This window comes from Calidris pugnax, unplaced genomic scaffold, assembly GCF_001431845.1.
Source record: "Calidris pugnax isolate Ruff unplaced genomic scaffold, ASM143184v1 scaffold13, whole genome shotgun sequence".
NCBI classification, from domain to species: Eukaryota; Metazoa; Chordata; class Aves; order Charadriiformes; family Scolopacidae; genus Calidris; species Calidris pugnax.
In genome coordinates this window covers 1-15,271 of record NW_015090810.1, presented here as the reverse complement: position 1 = coordinate 15,271, position 15,271 = coordinate 1, and positions in this window count along the sequence as shown.

Genomic DNA, 15,271 nt, shown 5'->3' with positions numbered 1-15,271 from the left:
CAAAGACCTCTTTAGGTAGCTGCTTGCTTCATGTTAAAAACAACTTAATAATAGCAAATGCTATTTTGGGAAGGTGCTGCATTCTACGTTTTGCTTCATTCTCGTCATGTCTAACCAAGAGACCTCTGCATGTGTTCTACTCCTCCCCACCCAAAGTTACGGTGCCCCGTGCAGGGACAATTTATTTACAGAATTGTGTCTGTTTGCCCTTAAGTCTATTGCATTGTAAAACTGAAACAAAACTTTCTAACAAATATAACTACTGAGCAAAACTTAGGGAATACTTCTTTTACGTGTAATGATAAAGAGACCAGGGAATATAATATTAGGGAACCATTTATGGTAGTTTTTCACAGTGCCAAGAAATACGATCACCTTTAAACACCCCTTGGGTGGGAATTATTTCTTGTAAGCTATAGTTATATAAAAATTAAATCTCTGATTTGGGTTGATTGTCTGGGTATTTCCAATCAGTGGTGAGCTAGAGTAGCTTTTGAGTACATTCAGGCCCCTTTAGGGTAGCAAAACTATAGAAGATGATAAATTTCACTGAAGTGCCTCTTTCTCTTTACAAGTAGCTACAGTCGGAGCCTGAATCATTAGTGATGACTAGATGTGCTTAGATTGAGGGGGCTAGTAACAGCTGAAATGACTACCACCTCTGTGTAGTTTGGGTGGAAGACAAAAAAACCTTAAACTAGGCAGTGATGTGTGTGAGACTATACTTTCCTTCCCCTAAGTTACCGAACTGTTTTATTAGGGCAAAATCTGGCTTCGTTTCTAAGTGGGAAACGTTTGTTGACCATTCGCCTGCATGGCCAGCCTCCTCATCAGTTACTCCCCCTGGCAGAGACAGCAGAGTTTGTTTATCGGGAGAGATGCTGGCAGCTGCAGGGCTGATTTTTTTTCCATCATCTGTTAAGGGCCTGTGAAAAATGATCAGTTTCTAACCACATTCTTCTTGTGCAAATTGAAGTCAGGGCTCTTCCAGACATCTCCACAATGTTTTAACTTCAGAATGCTGTGTTCAGACACCTGAGGTAGCCATTTTCAATAGATGAACATATATAAGATTTGGGGAGGGAATAGAGATACGTTTAGCCATTGGTACTTGGCACACGATAGTGATGTCAATTCTTGTAAAAAAAATTTTTTTTGCAACAAATGGGAATCTGTGAGGCGGGGGAGGGGAAATACCTCTTCAAGAGCCAATAAGCCCATAGGGGAGAGTGATAGCAGGAGTTTCTAAGGAGAGGGTTGTGGAATTAGGCCACCATTTCAGAAAGTAAATGCTCTCTGATTTGCCTACTGATTTTTGTGCTTAAGGAAGGCTACCTTCAGCCCTTGTTTTGACTAGAAAACTAAACGCAACAAACGTAAGTTGGTTTGTGAAAAAGGAAAGAGGGTAAATTTCCCCAAATTAATTAACTTTGCAATGGACAATCAAAGTCATTACGACGTCTCTGTGATGTTTCAGTTGAAAAAGCTGAATTTGTCATCTCAAGGTGGCTTCCATGTTGAACTCCAGAATGTAGCTACGTGGTAATTTATCTAATGCAGTCTGTACATGTGGAAAATAATGGTCTTTACAGAGAAGGTTAAGCCCTTAGGCTTAACACGGCACAGTCTGCGGAAGAGAAATGTGTTGCGTGACACCTAGAACAGGGTGCACTTTTTCACTTATTCTTGAAACACAGTTTCCATGGTATAGCTCAAGTAAGTTCATGCACTAGCTATTTTGTTATGCTTTAAAAAGTGAAATTCATAGAGTGGATAGGTTGGCAAAGCCTCAGTTGATGCGAGCCAAGCAAACTTGGGTTGTTTTCTGTACAGCTGGGTGCACTGAAAGAAGAACCTGCAGAGCTCTGGCAACGAATCCACAAAACCACTTATTTCTTGCAAGTTACACTTCGGGTCTGATCAGTGTCTGTTATGTTGAAGGGTATATGAGCAACAGTTGAACTGAAAATAGTTTCAGTACAGAGTATTTTTTGTTAATACCCTGCAGCTAGCCAAAAATGTTTACTTTTGCCATGTGTAATCTTGTGCAACAAGATGGGGGAGTGGTGGAAGAAGAAATGTTGTGACACTTTTCTACGTTGTACAAAAGGCAAGATAGATTCTTCTCCAATGAGAAACCTTATGGTGGTTATGCTAAACCACCATCCAAAGACACAGCCTTCTGAAGCTGGAAAAGGCAATAAAGTTTTTTCCATGTATAGAATTGTCTCTATGTGAATGGATAAAGAGTGATAAAAAGTGACATTTGTTCAAGTCAGCAGATTTGTGTTGGACACAGAAATGCAGTATTAATAACTATTAATTATTATTGCCAGTTATAATTAATAGTGCAATATGGACCCTTTTCACTTCAGAATAAATTAATTTTGACGTGTACAACTATGTATTTAACCTAAGAAATTCTACTTGGTGATTAAACGGAAAAAGTAGTGATGCAATTTGAAATCTGTAGAATTAAATTTGAATGCATGTTACTATTTTATATAAATGCAAGACTGCAATAAGCATATAGTCTAAAACAAGCAGACTCATACCAAAACCAAGCTAGTGGGGGAGGGGGGAGGAAGGAGGAAACCCAGTCTTTACATTCATATATATTTATTTATAAAGTTTTGCGTAGAAGGGACTATTATTATGTTGCCCAGGATGCTAAACTGAGATGTTTACCTATCTTCCATTATATGTTGATTTAAGTTGTACTCTTGCTCTTTAAGCCTAGCCTTCTTAAAGTTCGTATATTTCTGAGTCTGTTTGCCAAGTGCACATTTTTTATAATGTTTTATTTTGGATGGGAATGGAATTAACTCACTCATGGAAATAGAAATTTCAGAATAAGAAAGATGTCCAAAGGTTGATCTACCTTCTGCCAGTCAATCTGGAAAAAAAATGAGCTTGTGAAAAGGCAAACTAAACCTGACATCAGTGCCTTTACGTTCTCGTTCAGTTTCTCTGTGGTTCAGTTTAAGAAGGTTTCAATGACCTAGATTTTTCTCAGCATAATTCTTAAATAAGATCCATGATGTAAATACAGAGCCATCAAAATCCTTTAAAAAAAGAAAGTCATTTGTGCCAGGATGGAAATAAAGTTACTGGTATCTTTGCATGGTGGATTTCTTAAACTTAGTGCCAATAATTTAGGGAGAGGGGGAAGGGGAAGAAAGGAGCACTCTTGAAGGTAATGGCTGTTATGTGTTATCTATAATACATAGAAATACAGAGTCAACTCCCTTGTCATTGCCTTTCTGAATCCTGGAAATCATTGATTTCTCCACAATCAGCTACAGTGGTAAGGCTACTGTTAAAAAATTTCCCATTTATACTGTGCAGAATTGGTTTCTAGGCAGTGTCTCTTGTCTTAAAGAAAAGATTTGCCCAATATTTGGTATTTCCTCCGGGGATCTTTTTCATACTCATTTGCCTACGCTAAACAAAGAAACTAGGCATGTGAGCTATTTGAATATAAATGTCTTTCTAATACAGCTAATTATTTTAAATGTTTAATGGGAGCCTTGTGAAAATTGTTGCATAAACTTTTCAATTAGAGAGAAGGCTCATTGATTGCATTTGCACAAGATGTTTAATTGGGTGGACAACACAGGGTAAATACATTTGGAAATTATCTCAGATTACCTACTTTTAGGGGGCTGCCTATAGGGAGAAGAAAGCTTTGCTTCCAATCGACTTCAAAAATAAGATGGTTTAATTGGAAGCTGACTGTGCCTTGACAGCTTCAGAGCAGCAGTGACTTCCATGTAAAATAATCTGAAGCAGATGCTGAACGAAGAAGTAGCATTTTCTTTCATGCAAGCTTTGGCATCAGATCCCTGGCATTATGTTATCTAGTTCTATATCAGGAAGCATTTTTTTTTATTTTGACATTGGTTTCAGCACAATACCTCATATTTAGACTTACCCAGTTAAGTTCATCAGCCCTTGACACATGGACTTTAAGTGTTTCTGAAACACTTGACGGGAACTTTGAAGCACTGTGGCGCAGCTTGGGGAAAATACTGATGAAAGATCCTAGGGTTCCTAAACTATGATCAAACTTCACTAGATTTTTTTTTTTTTTTTTCCTTTTAGTTAATATCATGGTATTTTTGTAACTCTGCACTGTTTGTGTAAGAGATTACAGGCTGGAGAAACAGGCTGCCAGAAACCTCACGAAGGGCAAGTGCAAAGACCTGCACCTGGGAAGGAACAAGCCCATGCACCAGTGCAGGCTGGAAGCCAGCCAGCTGGAAAGCAGCTTGGCAGAACAAGAACTGGGGGTACTGGTAGACACCAAGTTGAACACAAACCAGCAATATTCTCTTGCCACAAAGAAGACTGATGGTATCCTGGGCTGCTATGGGCAGGCCATTGCCAGCAGGTCGAAGGAGATGATCCTTCCCCTTTATTCAGCACTGGTGAGGCCATGCCTGGAGTACTGGGTACAAGTCTGGGCTCCCCGGTACAAGAGAGACATGGACATAACGGGAGAGCATCCAACAAAGATGGTTAAAGGACTGGAGCATTTCTTTTATGAGGAGAGGCTGAGGGAGCTGGGACTTTTTAGCCTGGAGAAGAGAACGCTCGGGGGCATCTTAAGAACATATATAAATACCTGAAAGGAGGGTAGAAAGAGGATGGAGCCAGGGTCTTTTCAGCGGTGCCCAGTGTGGCAACAGGCACAACCTGAAACACAGGAGGTTCCCTCCGAATATCAGGCAACAGTCTTTTAACTGTGAGGGTGACTGAGCCAGTGGCACAGGTTGCCCAGAGAGGTTGTGAAATCTCTATCCTTGGAGATATTTCAAAGGTGTCTGGATGTTGTCCCAGGCAACGGTGGCCTTAATTGAGCAAAGGGGGGGACCAGATGACCTCCACAGGTCCCTTCCGCCCTCAACTCTTCTGTGATCCTGTGATTGTTCTTAAACTTTTACAATTGAAAAAAAAGGTTAAAGGCATGATGATTTTGAAATAGGTCATCTCTGTGTTATATCTTTAATATTAAGTTTGGAATCGTGAGGATAAAGCTCACTGTTAATTCATTTACAACTACTGAGTTTCTAAAAAGAGTAATCTTTTTACTTGCCTAGTGTGTGCCAGCGTTATCAACTTAATCCACTTGAACATCTTGTAAGAACTCTGTTAAAATTTACTTTAGGGGGGATTTCTGTGTTGAATGTTTGAATGTTATTTGACTATCAGTAGTACTGAAATTAGGCAACAGCAATCAAAGTATACCTAAATCTCTCTTCTGCTTAATACATCAGCAAAAATAGAGATGAGCCAGTTGTCTGATTTATAAATGCTGAGAACCTGGACCAGAGCACTCAGAAGATGATCTGTTCTCATGGGAAATCCTCAGCCTTGGAGGCACCGAAAATGAAATCACTCAAATGCTTATTCAACTGATCATAAGGGATAGCACAGCTTTAGAATAAAAAATTACCAGTTGGCAGAAAAGATGATGGAAAAGACTTAAGGGCTGTGAAATGAGGTTTATATGATTCAGTGAAGCTTTGCACCGAAATCTGCTTGGTAAGTGTCAGTGAAATACAGAGAGTGATGTACCCATAAAGGTGAAAGCCTGGTCTAGGAGTATGATGTGAATCACTGGAGGGGTGGGGGGGTGTCTTGCTTTCAAGGTAAGAGGGGTTGCTTTTGAACAGGTATCTGTGTTGGTCAGCAGTAGAAAGCAGTGCTCACGTCTTTGCGGTGTGGCCTGCGATGGGAGTTGCAGAGAGCTGACATGTTTGTCTTCTGGGATGGGCTAAAGAGAGGAGGGTGATACTTCAAACTAGGCTGCTGAAAACTGTGGGGAATGAAATAGAGGAGAGGAAAGGCTGTTACTGTTCAGAGACAGCAATGTGGCCACAGGTCTTTTAAAGCAACTTGTGTGCACACCTGCTGAACGTCTTAGTCATTGTAGCTTTAGCAAAGTAACCTTCTTTTAAAAAGTTGGAATGAAGGCTGCAGGCTTCCAGCTGAATAATACCATCTCTAATGAGCTGACTACTTCCCATTTGAGCCACTGCTGCTCCAGGAATTAGTGCTTGGAAACCTCAGTACACCTAGACGGTAGGGGAGAGCTTCTAGAGGACATTGTTGTGAGTAAGACTGTATAGAGGACTGTTTAGTTGCCTTTGTTTCTCGGCTTTTGGTAAAAACTAGTTGAATCCTTTCAGTTCCTAATAGGCTGTGTTCAGATACTAAGCTCTCTGTTTCTATAATGTCATGTAATGCTGGTTCGGCATCTTTTTAATTAGTGACATTTTATTTAGTCCAAATTAAATATGCCAGATGTAGCTGATTTACTGGCTAACAATGATGAGTGAGGGGAGGGAGGGAGAGCTAACATTATATAGCCGTCTGTTCTCAGGGAAGTTGGGGTTTTTTTTTTTTTATTTCTAGTTCCACAAGAGAAGTTGGAGTGGTAACCATGGCAGCAGGGAATTTGTCCCTGTAAGCTAAGCAAAGGGTTGGGTTGTGTGGGGTTTTTTTGTGTTTGTTTTTTTGTTTGTGGTGCCCCTACTAGGAGGAAGGGGTATGCAAAATGGTCTGGAGCAAGCCCTGGAGAGGGAGCTCAGAGTAGATAAGTCAGAGGCGCTTGCCATGGAGTTCAAACTAGCACACATGGACGGATGGGTGCAGCAAGGAAGCAGAGCAGGGAGAGATGTGAAAAATTTCTTGGTAGCTTGAATCTGTACACTAGGTGTTTTGGGGCAGGGTGGTTAGACGCTGTATGCTATTAAATCTCTTGTGTGGTTGTGTTTGGGTTTTCTCCAATGTTTTTCTCACTTTTTTCCACTGAAAATGAGTAATTCTTAGCAGGTTGGAAGGGACTGAGATTTGCTTGGGGCTAGTTGCATTCAAGAGAGAATATCTAGCTTAGTCATGATGACGTAACCTCAGATTTTGCATCAGCCCCAGAAACTTTTGATATATCAATCTTGAACTGGGGAGGGGGGAACTATTGTTTTCCTCTGATGTCTAAATCTACTAAAAATTAAACAGCGGAGCAGTTTCACGTTAAAGCAATTGCTGAAAATGAGAATTACAGGCTCACGGAGGAGAGGATAACGTCAGCCCTCTTCTCCCACTGACATAACTTTTCCTGGGCTAAGATCTGCAGGGGGTTAATTCTCGCCACACAATCGATGCTTACACAGTTGCGCAGAAATACTCTCCTAATGTGAGCAGCTCTGTTAAAAGCATTTATTGTGTGCGTGTGACAAACTGACCCATAAAACATCCCGAACGTTGCAGGCAGCAACAATTAGCTGATACTCACTGCTTGAAATCGCCGGCTTCCAGAGCTGGTAGCTTGGGAGATGAGAAGTTAAGGGATATTGCCGAACACGGTACTGCGAGGAGGCAGCTGATGGCTGGGCATTTGGGATGCTTTGCCATGCTGCTGTAGTTCACCCTGTCACCCACTCGTTATAAAGCACCCCGCTTTTCTTGCCAGAGCAGTATGAACTCAGCCCTGTTGGGAAAACCTATTGTGGGTTGCGACTGATGCTGTCGGAGCGCAGGAAGTTTCTATTTCCAAGGTGCGCATGAGCTTTGGGGATTTTTCAGCACACGGAGGCCGTTAGGCTGCGAGTTTCATAGTGTATTTATACTTCAGGTTCCCATCATCAAATGGTCGTCATTCCTTGAGTGCCTGGAGGTTATAGCCAGTCCTGGTTAGGAGTCTTTCTCCATGTTTTGTCTTTTTTCCCATCAGCTTCTGTTACCTTTTTCACTGCCCTAAGTTGCTCTCACCTTCATATTTTCGTGCTTTCGTTGGTTGGAGCCCATGTAATATACCATACTTGATTCTTCCCTGATCAAGCTACACATATTAAGTTCATAGAGGTTTTTTTTTTAAAGTTTCATTTTTTGTTTTGGTTTCCATCTTCCCCTCTCTCCTAGCAGCTTTGATGTAACTGCCTGGTTTGGGATGTCAGTGTTGGTTCATTGAGATGTGTGGAGGGGAATAAAGGGACTCTTGTGAAGCCAGATAATTGATTATTGTTTTTTTACTGTAGTACACCTCTATATGTGTCATGAAAACTCTTTTTATCCTGCTGTTGTCAATTCTGGCAAGACTTGTCAGATCTAGGAGCTGGGCCTTCAGCTGAGACCTTGCTTTCATTAATTTTTTTAATTTATTTTAGCCTTCAGGGCTGTAGAGAAAACCTTAGGAACTCTGCACTTGCAAGCACCAGGGAACAAATTTAGAAGCCGTTAAATCTTTGGCTTTTTCATTCCTTGTGATTACTTTTGGGGGAGGAGGGAGGAAGAAACAGGAGTGGGAAGAGAGTCTATCTTTTTCTTCCTCTGTATTGCATTCTAAGTTTGTAATTTCTGTCCAGCTCTGCATCTTATGCTTGCTTAGATTCCTTTGCTACCAGACTAGGTAAACTGGATTGCAGTTGTTTAAGACAAATTTCATAACTACTGGTTCTTAAAATAATGTGTTTGTTTTGTCATGCCTGGACATTCCAAATATAGCTTATTTGGCATCATCCCCAATTGTTGGGCTGTTGTTGCTGTTTTATTTTATTTCTGTAATTATATCGACCACAGGCAAAATCCCAAGGTCCCATTGTATCAGATAAGAGACAGTTACTACACCAAAGGTTTCCCCACACATTAAAAATGTGTGTATTTTCAAATACTAATCTGCAACCTCCAAAGACATCTTCGAAAGTGATCTCTGATCCCTTTCCTAATAACACGTGGCTGGGCCAGTGCATGTGAAGGGAGGGCTGGAGCCAAGTCTACCTATATACACAACCCTTAGTGGTTCCTGTTTTCTGCTCTGCAACCTCTCTGCTCCCTTGCCCTCACAAAAGCATGGAAGGGAAGGGGAATTTTGTGGACTACCCATGTAGAAGTTGTACTTGGACAATAGTAAATCAGAGCAAGCAGTCAATTGTATGTTGCCGGACTCTATGCTGAAATGGCTTTCTGGCTCATAGGGTGGCCTGGGCACTCATGGCAAGTGCCTCAGCTGCAGTTGTCACCGTGTCATACTGGGAAAGAAGGAGCCATCCCAAGTCTTCAGGACCTGCACCATTTTTCTAAATCCTATGGGAAGCTGCTCCCTGGAGCCTTGCTGCGCTGTCTGCCAAGTTTCAAATTAATGTGGTTCTTGTGGTTGAAAGCCTGTGCAGCAAGGAAGATGTGGTAATAATTCCTTTTCTACAGAGTAATTTATAATGGCAAACAATTTAAAATACTCAGTAACTAGCCTGGTTACTTAAGAATTTTAATCAAGAAATTATTATGTTTTTTCTTTATATTACCCTTTCTAGGGCTGTTAGTGATTCAAATTGTATTTGCAAGAACTTTTCTACTAAACCTTTCTCTTGGAGCAAATTCAGCCAATAAATAACACATTCTGTAAGCACAGCTGAGGAAGATTGCAAACTATCTAGGGATAAATTACACAATAAAATATATGAAAGATAAAGGTTAATGCCAGCAACATCACTTAATGTCTTTCATTACATAATCAAAGGAGTGTAACAGTGCCTGTAACTATCTTTTTTTCCATACATAAAGGATCTTGAAACTAGAAAGGATTTTTGCATGAAAAGCAATTGCTGTTGGGAGGAGCTGTGTGGAGAGAAGGGAGCTCATTTACAGACTTATAATCAAAACTAATGGGAACTGCTGGGTGGGGGAGGATGCAGGCGCAGAAGAAAATCTAAGCTGTCGGTGCTGTGACCACAGGAAGGGTCTGGACCCCCAGATTCAGGACTGGGTGAGCTGGCTGTTGCTGGGCTGCCTTCCTACTGGTGTGCACTGGTACTGTGTCAAAGCCTATCTCAACTGCTTCCCAAGCTTTCTCTCTTCCAGCACCCTGCAAATACCCAGAAGCTTCAGCAAAATTCATAAAGGCCTATTGTTACTCTTAAAAGGATTGAAAATTAGTCTTTCTCCTTTCTTTTAGGTAAAAATGAGAGGCAAACGAGGAATTGAGTGGGAAGACATGAAAATGTCAAACAGGTCAAATGATTTATCTGAACATGTGAGCACTAAACCAAAGTGGGAGAGAGTAAAACAGCTTTTGGGGATACTATCACAAAATCAGTGTGTTGTCTGTGTATGCAGGCATATATATCACTTAAAACTGTATTCTGCTATTTATTTGTAAAATATGGAAATTATAGGGTAGCAACTTACAGTTCCCAAACTTTCTGCCTCTCAAGTATGTGAGCACATGTTGGAATAAATCTTTTGTTCATGCAGGCAGTGGTTATGTCTTGAAAACACACTCTGCACAGTCTTTTCTTAAAAGTAAATTGCACAGATCACACCTTTACATGTAAACAGCTGAGATTTTTGAAGAAGCTTCGATGCAGATGTTGTAAAAGCCTAAGCCTATATTGAGGGCATTAATACTTTTAAGTTTTGAGAAGCCAGAAACAGATAATGAGTATAGACTTCATCCAGTGTCTCCATTACAAATAGCCATTTTCACACGTAATTTTGAATAAGAGGAGGAAAAGCTTTGGCTTGTTTTTACAATATTCAGTTTTAACCTTTAATAGTACCCCAAATGTTCTCATTGTATTTGTTCCTTTAAATGTGCTTTGTGTATATGCAACATCACACACTTTGCTTATTTTTTTAAGCTCAAATGTCAACAATTGCAGTGTGTAATTATGCCAGTAGTGCAGAGAGACATGTTTGCTTGATTAGTCACCGTGGCCTGAATTCAGCCAATATAGCTTACGGCATCCAGCTGAAGTCCGGAGTCAGGAGCCTAGATTCCCTCTGCAGCTAGCAGAGAGACACAAATGCCTTTGTCATGTGCTTTAGCTCTTAAGTTACCTCATCTCTCTCCCTCAGCTTCAGAAGGAATTTAACTCTCTAAAATTACCTGGGGTGAACATGGGCCTGGGTGTTTGTACATGACCAGTTCAGAAGCGCTAACCCTCCAAATATAGATGCTGACTTGAACCCGGTGCTAATCCTGCCCTGCCCCTCTCTGCCCACGCTGCTGTGATTCCCCAAACCTCTCTTACTGATATGACCCTCACAGATTATTTTACTTTAGTATTGGTCTTTGATGACCACTGAACATACTGTGATTCCCCTTCAAGTCAAGTTATTCCTCGGACTCTGGGAAATGGGTTTAAAATTCAGTAGCCCAGCAAAGACGGACAGAATCAGGGTTTTGCACGTGGCCAACTTTAGTCTTTTTTTTTTTTTTTTTCCTGATTGCTGTTCTGAATATGAAAGTCAAAGCCTAAGATCTTGATCTTATAACAATTGTTCTCCTTCGTTGTTCATAGGCTTTTAAATGTGTACCTAAATATAGTATATGCCAGAGGAGAGAGTTAATGTTGCTATGAGAACCTTAACCTCAGCATTTCCTAGGGTTTTGTGTTTATATGTAGGGGGGGGAAAAAGCAAAGATCAAATAACTCACAGTTGTTTTTCTTTTATAAGGAAGTGCTTTCTGATGCCTTGTGTATAAGTGATCCTATCTGCAATGTATTCCTCTTACTGCTGCTGTTTGTCTGAAGGGCTTTTTTCCTGCACGAGCTGTGTAACAGAGGAGGCATAGGGTTGACCTATATATTTATTTCATTGCAGCACTTGAAATTCCCATGTCTTATAAAGCTGCCTTAATGCTGCTGGGCAAGTAAGCGGGAACTGGCGGGTGCTCCAGTATGTAGATGTGGTTGACCGAGCTGCTTGCCTGTGGGGTGTGCACAGAGCATGCTCAGAGGCTTTTATTTATCACAGGTTTGCAACTTTAGGAGGCCAAACCTTCTTTTTTTGTTGCCTCTTCAACTAGGCAAATAGCAGTTCAAGGGTAACCTGCATGCAGAGCTTGAGTCTTCAGCAGCTTTGAGTTGACTGATCCTAATTGAAAGCTTCCCCATTCCTCCAGTGACTCTGACTCTGCTCTTGCAAGCCCATGAGCTTTGAGTATAGAAAGCTTTCAGGAACATGATCTTATCAAAATGGGGTTCCAGTGAAATGAGCAAGTACCCGCCTGGCACATAGGTGCCTTCTGCAATAAATCGCTCCTTCTGCTTGGGCAGGGTACATGCATTTCAGTTCCATTTTTTTCCTGTATGCCTCGCTGATGGTACAGTTCTCATGTCTGTACAGTCTTGATGGGTGAAACCTGGGCATGAAAGTCAAAACTTGCTGGACTGATTTTCTGCAGCTCTTGGTAATGATTCTTCAGGGTATTTAATGGCTTTCTGCGATGTCCCTAATCTTCCTCTCTTATAAAGGGAAACTCTTGCAGAACTAGTGTGCTGAAACCTTTTATCTATTAGATTTCGGCCGATTTCTGTTAATTGGTATTCTCTCTTTATACCTAGTTTGGAGTCATAAACCTGCATAACAAAGGCTGGTTTACACTGATATAAATTACACCGTGATTTCAGATTGTAGAATGCAAATTTGGATCCATTTGCTGCTGGAGATTTTCAGCATGTCATTAAAAAGCGTGAATTTTTATGATAATTGTATATTGTCATAGGTTTTCTTTTGCAGAAAAAGGAAAAAAAATAGCACAAATAGAAAATTGGAGAAGTAATGTGACCATGACACAACTGGGTTTTTTTTTTTGTCCTCATCCCTAATAACGTTTGTGTTACTTGATGCACACAAAATACTGCAGTGAGGTTAAGGAACTGAGGCTGGAAGATGAAACAGCCATGAGGGTACTCAAGATACGCGACCCATTATATGAAACCACTGAAGTGATGAATATTAATGTTCTTTTAAATTTTTAATTTTTAAGTCTGTCTGTCTTTCAAAAAAGAAAGAAAGAAAAAAAAAAAAGCTTGGAGGAAGAATTCTTCCAAGAACAATGGTGCAGTCTGTTATCTGCTCCTTTGCACTGTAAAGCACTGAATGTTCAGCCAATATAGTGCTCTGGTTGGCTTAGCATTCTTAACCTTAATTTTGAATAGAAGGTGCCTTGTGCTGCTGACGTAATTAGGGCCTTTTGTAAATCACTGTTGCAGGCAGTCTGCTGTTGCATTTCACTGCATTTCTTGGAGGGATGCAGGGCAAAAGTGTCAAGACTAACTTTCTGAACCCCTCTTCAGGCTAAAGTGTTTTCATTAGTGGAGTATTTTATTTAGATTAAATTCTGCTTCATTTTTCTTTGTAGATAATAAGCCCCAGATCAATTTTGCAAGTGAAACAGTATTTCTGGTGGAAGAAGTTTAAACAGGGAGCCCTAAACATATTAAAGTAGGTGATCCTTCCTTGGAAAAAAAAAAAAAAAAAGAAAAAGATGGGAAATGTGAGGGGTTTGGTTTTGACCAAGTGACTTTTAAGTCCCCTCTGTGATACAGGAGCATTGTGATCTGCCTCTTTTGTCACGGAAACTGTCAGAAAGCTTGAGCTGGAGCTTTGTCGTCAGGCTGGTTTCATATCTGTGGTTAGACGTCATGCGTTGTGTGGGGACATAAAATCCCCTTGCCTTTCTCGTAAGCCTCTTAGGGACCGTTGCAGCCTTGCCCCCCCCGCAGAGGCATGGGGTTTCATCTCACTTCTGCCCCTCTCCCGGCCTCGAGGGCAGGGTTCAGCTCGGGCCGTTACATCCCCTCCTGATGCAGTCTGTTACACCCGTGATGTCAGAGGGATACACGGCCTTGTGCCGTCCTTGATAGCCAGCACGGCACTATGAATAGCTGGGGAAGTTAACTGGCTCATTTCTGCCTTCACGCCCTTCACCCACCGTGCTCCCCTCCCGGAGCTTTTAAAGGCAAGCCCTGACTGAACGGCTGTACCCGCGTCTGCAGCATCGCTCCCGTGCTGGCTGTGGGGTGGGAATTGCAGGGTGCTGCCTGTGGGGCCTCACTCCTGGGGGGAGGCAGGAATGTGGCCTCGCAGCAGAGTCGTGCCCCAAAGTGTTGTGCAGCCCATACCCGCTTTGAGATACACCAGGGATGGCTGGCATCAGCTCAGACTCCGGGGAGGGAGGGAGGGACACCTGCCCGTGACCCCTTTGTACCGGGGGAGCACGGCAGGAACGGGTATAAAAGACAGCTGGGGCGTTCTTCCTGCGGCCGTGCTCCATGAAGCCTTCCCGAGGTTGGGAAGAGTCTGGTGGCTGCCTCACAGCTTGCTCTTTGCCACCAGGGAGGACTTGAGAGGCACCCTCAGCAGAGCAGCTCTCCTCTCTTTGGGGACCCGGCAGTGGCAGGGATGAGGTGCATCCTGCCTGTCTCGCTGCCTCCTTCCCAGCAGAGCAGGAGAAGAGGGGGTTTTCGTGCTTCAGGTGCTGGAAAAAGTGGCGATTCCCAGGCGTGGGGCTGGGGCGGGCTCCCCGGCGAGCGCGGGGCTGAGCCGCTCGGTGCCTGATGAATGAATGAATGAATGATGTCACCAGGTTGGTTCCCGAAGCAGGAAATCCATCCCAAATAGTTCAGTTTCAGTACGGAAAGTGGAGTCATGTGCACTGAGTAAGCCGAAAGTAGAAAGGAATTCTTTCAGCACCACTTTTTTCGGTTGTGTCACTCCTTTCCCACCTATTGAGAGGGGAAAAAAAGAAGAAAAAAAAATAATCAAGTGGGTCTCGGTCCCTCCCCATTCCCCAAAGAAACCAGAACAAAATAGGAACTTTCTGGCTTGTTAAACAGCGGTTTTTCAGCCTGCTCGCGCGGCCGGAGAGGGGGGACGGGATTTGTGCCGGGCACTCGGTCCCTCCGTGCTCCCCTCCCTCCCTCCGTGTGCGGGGGGCGCAGGGCTGCGGGCCGGGCCGTGGCCCCGCTGCTCGCCTCGCCCCCTCCCCGGACGGAAGGGGCTGCTCCGCTGTAAAATGGGTGCCAACTACAGAAACCAGGCTTGCTCGCAGGACGAAAAGCCCCAACCCACCCCCTCCAAAAAAAAAAAAAAAAATAAATCTCGGTGTGTGTGAGGATGCCTCTGAGTTGGTGAAGCGTTGGTAGGAGGGGGAGCGCAGCTGTAAGGCTGTACAGCGGGCATACCTTCCCCGCAGCGACGGCAACCGGGATTCCCCCCCCGCCTCCCCGCAACCATCCCCGGCACGTCCCCTCCCCTCCGGAGCCTACTTCTGAAAGAGCTGCCTCATCCCCGCTGTCAGATGAAGCCGTTTCCTGAAGGCGCGGGTTTGAGTCACTTGGGCTCCATCAGGCTTTAACTCCTCCCTGGCTGGGCTTGAATTTGTGAGCCTGGGGCGGGGGGGGAGAGGGAGAGGAAGGGGAAGGCAGGGAGGAAGGCAGGCAGAGGGAGACCCGGCGGGCGCTGGGGCTGGGCGTGCGGA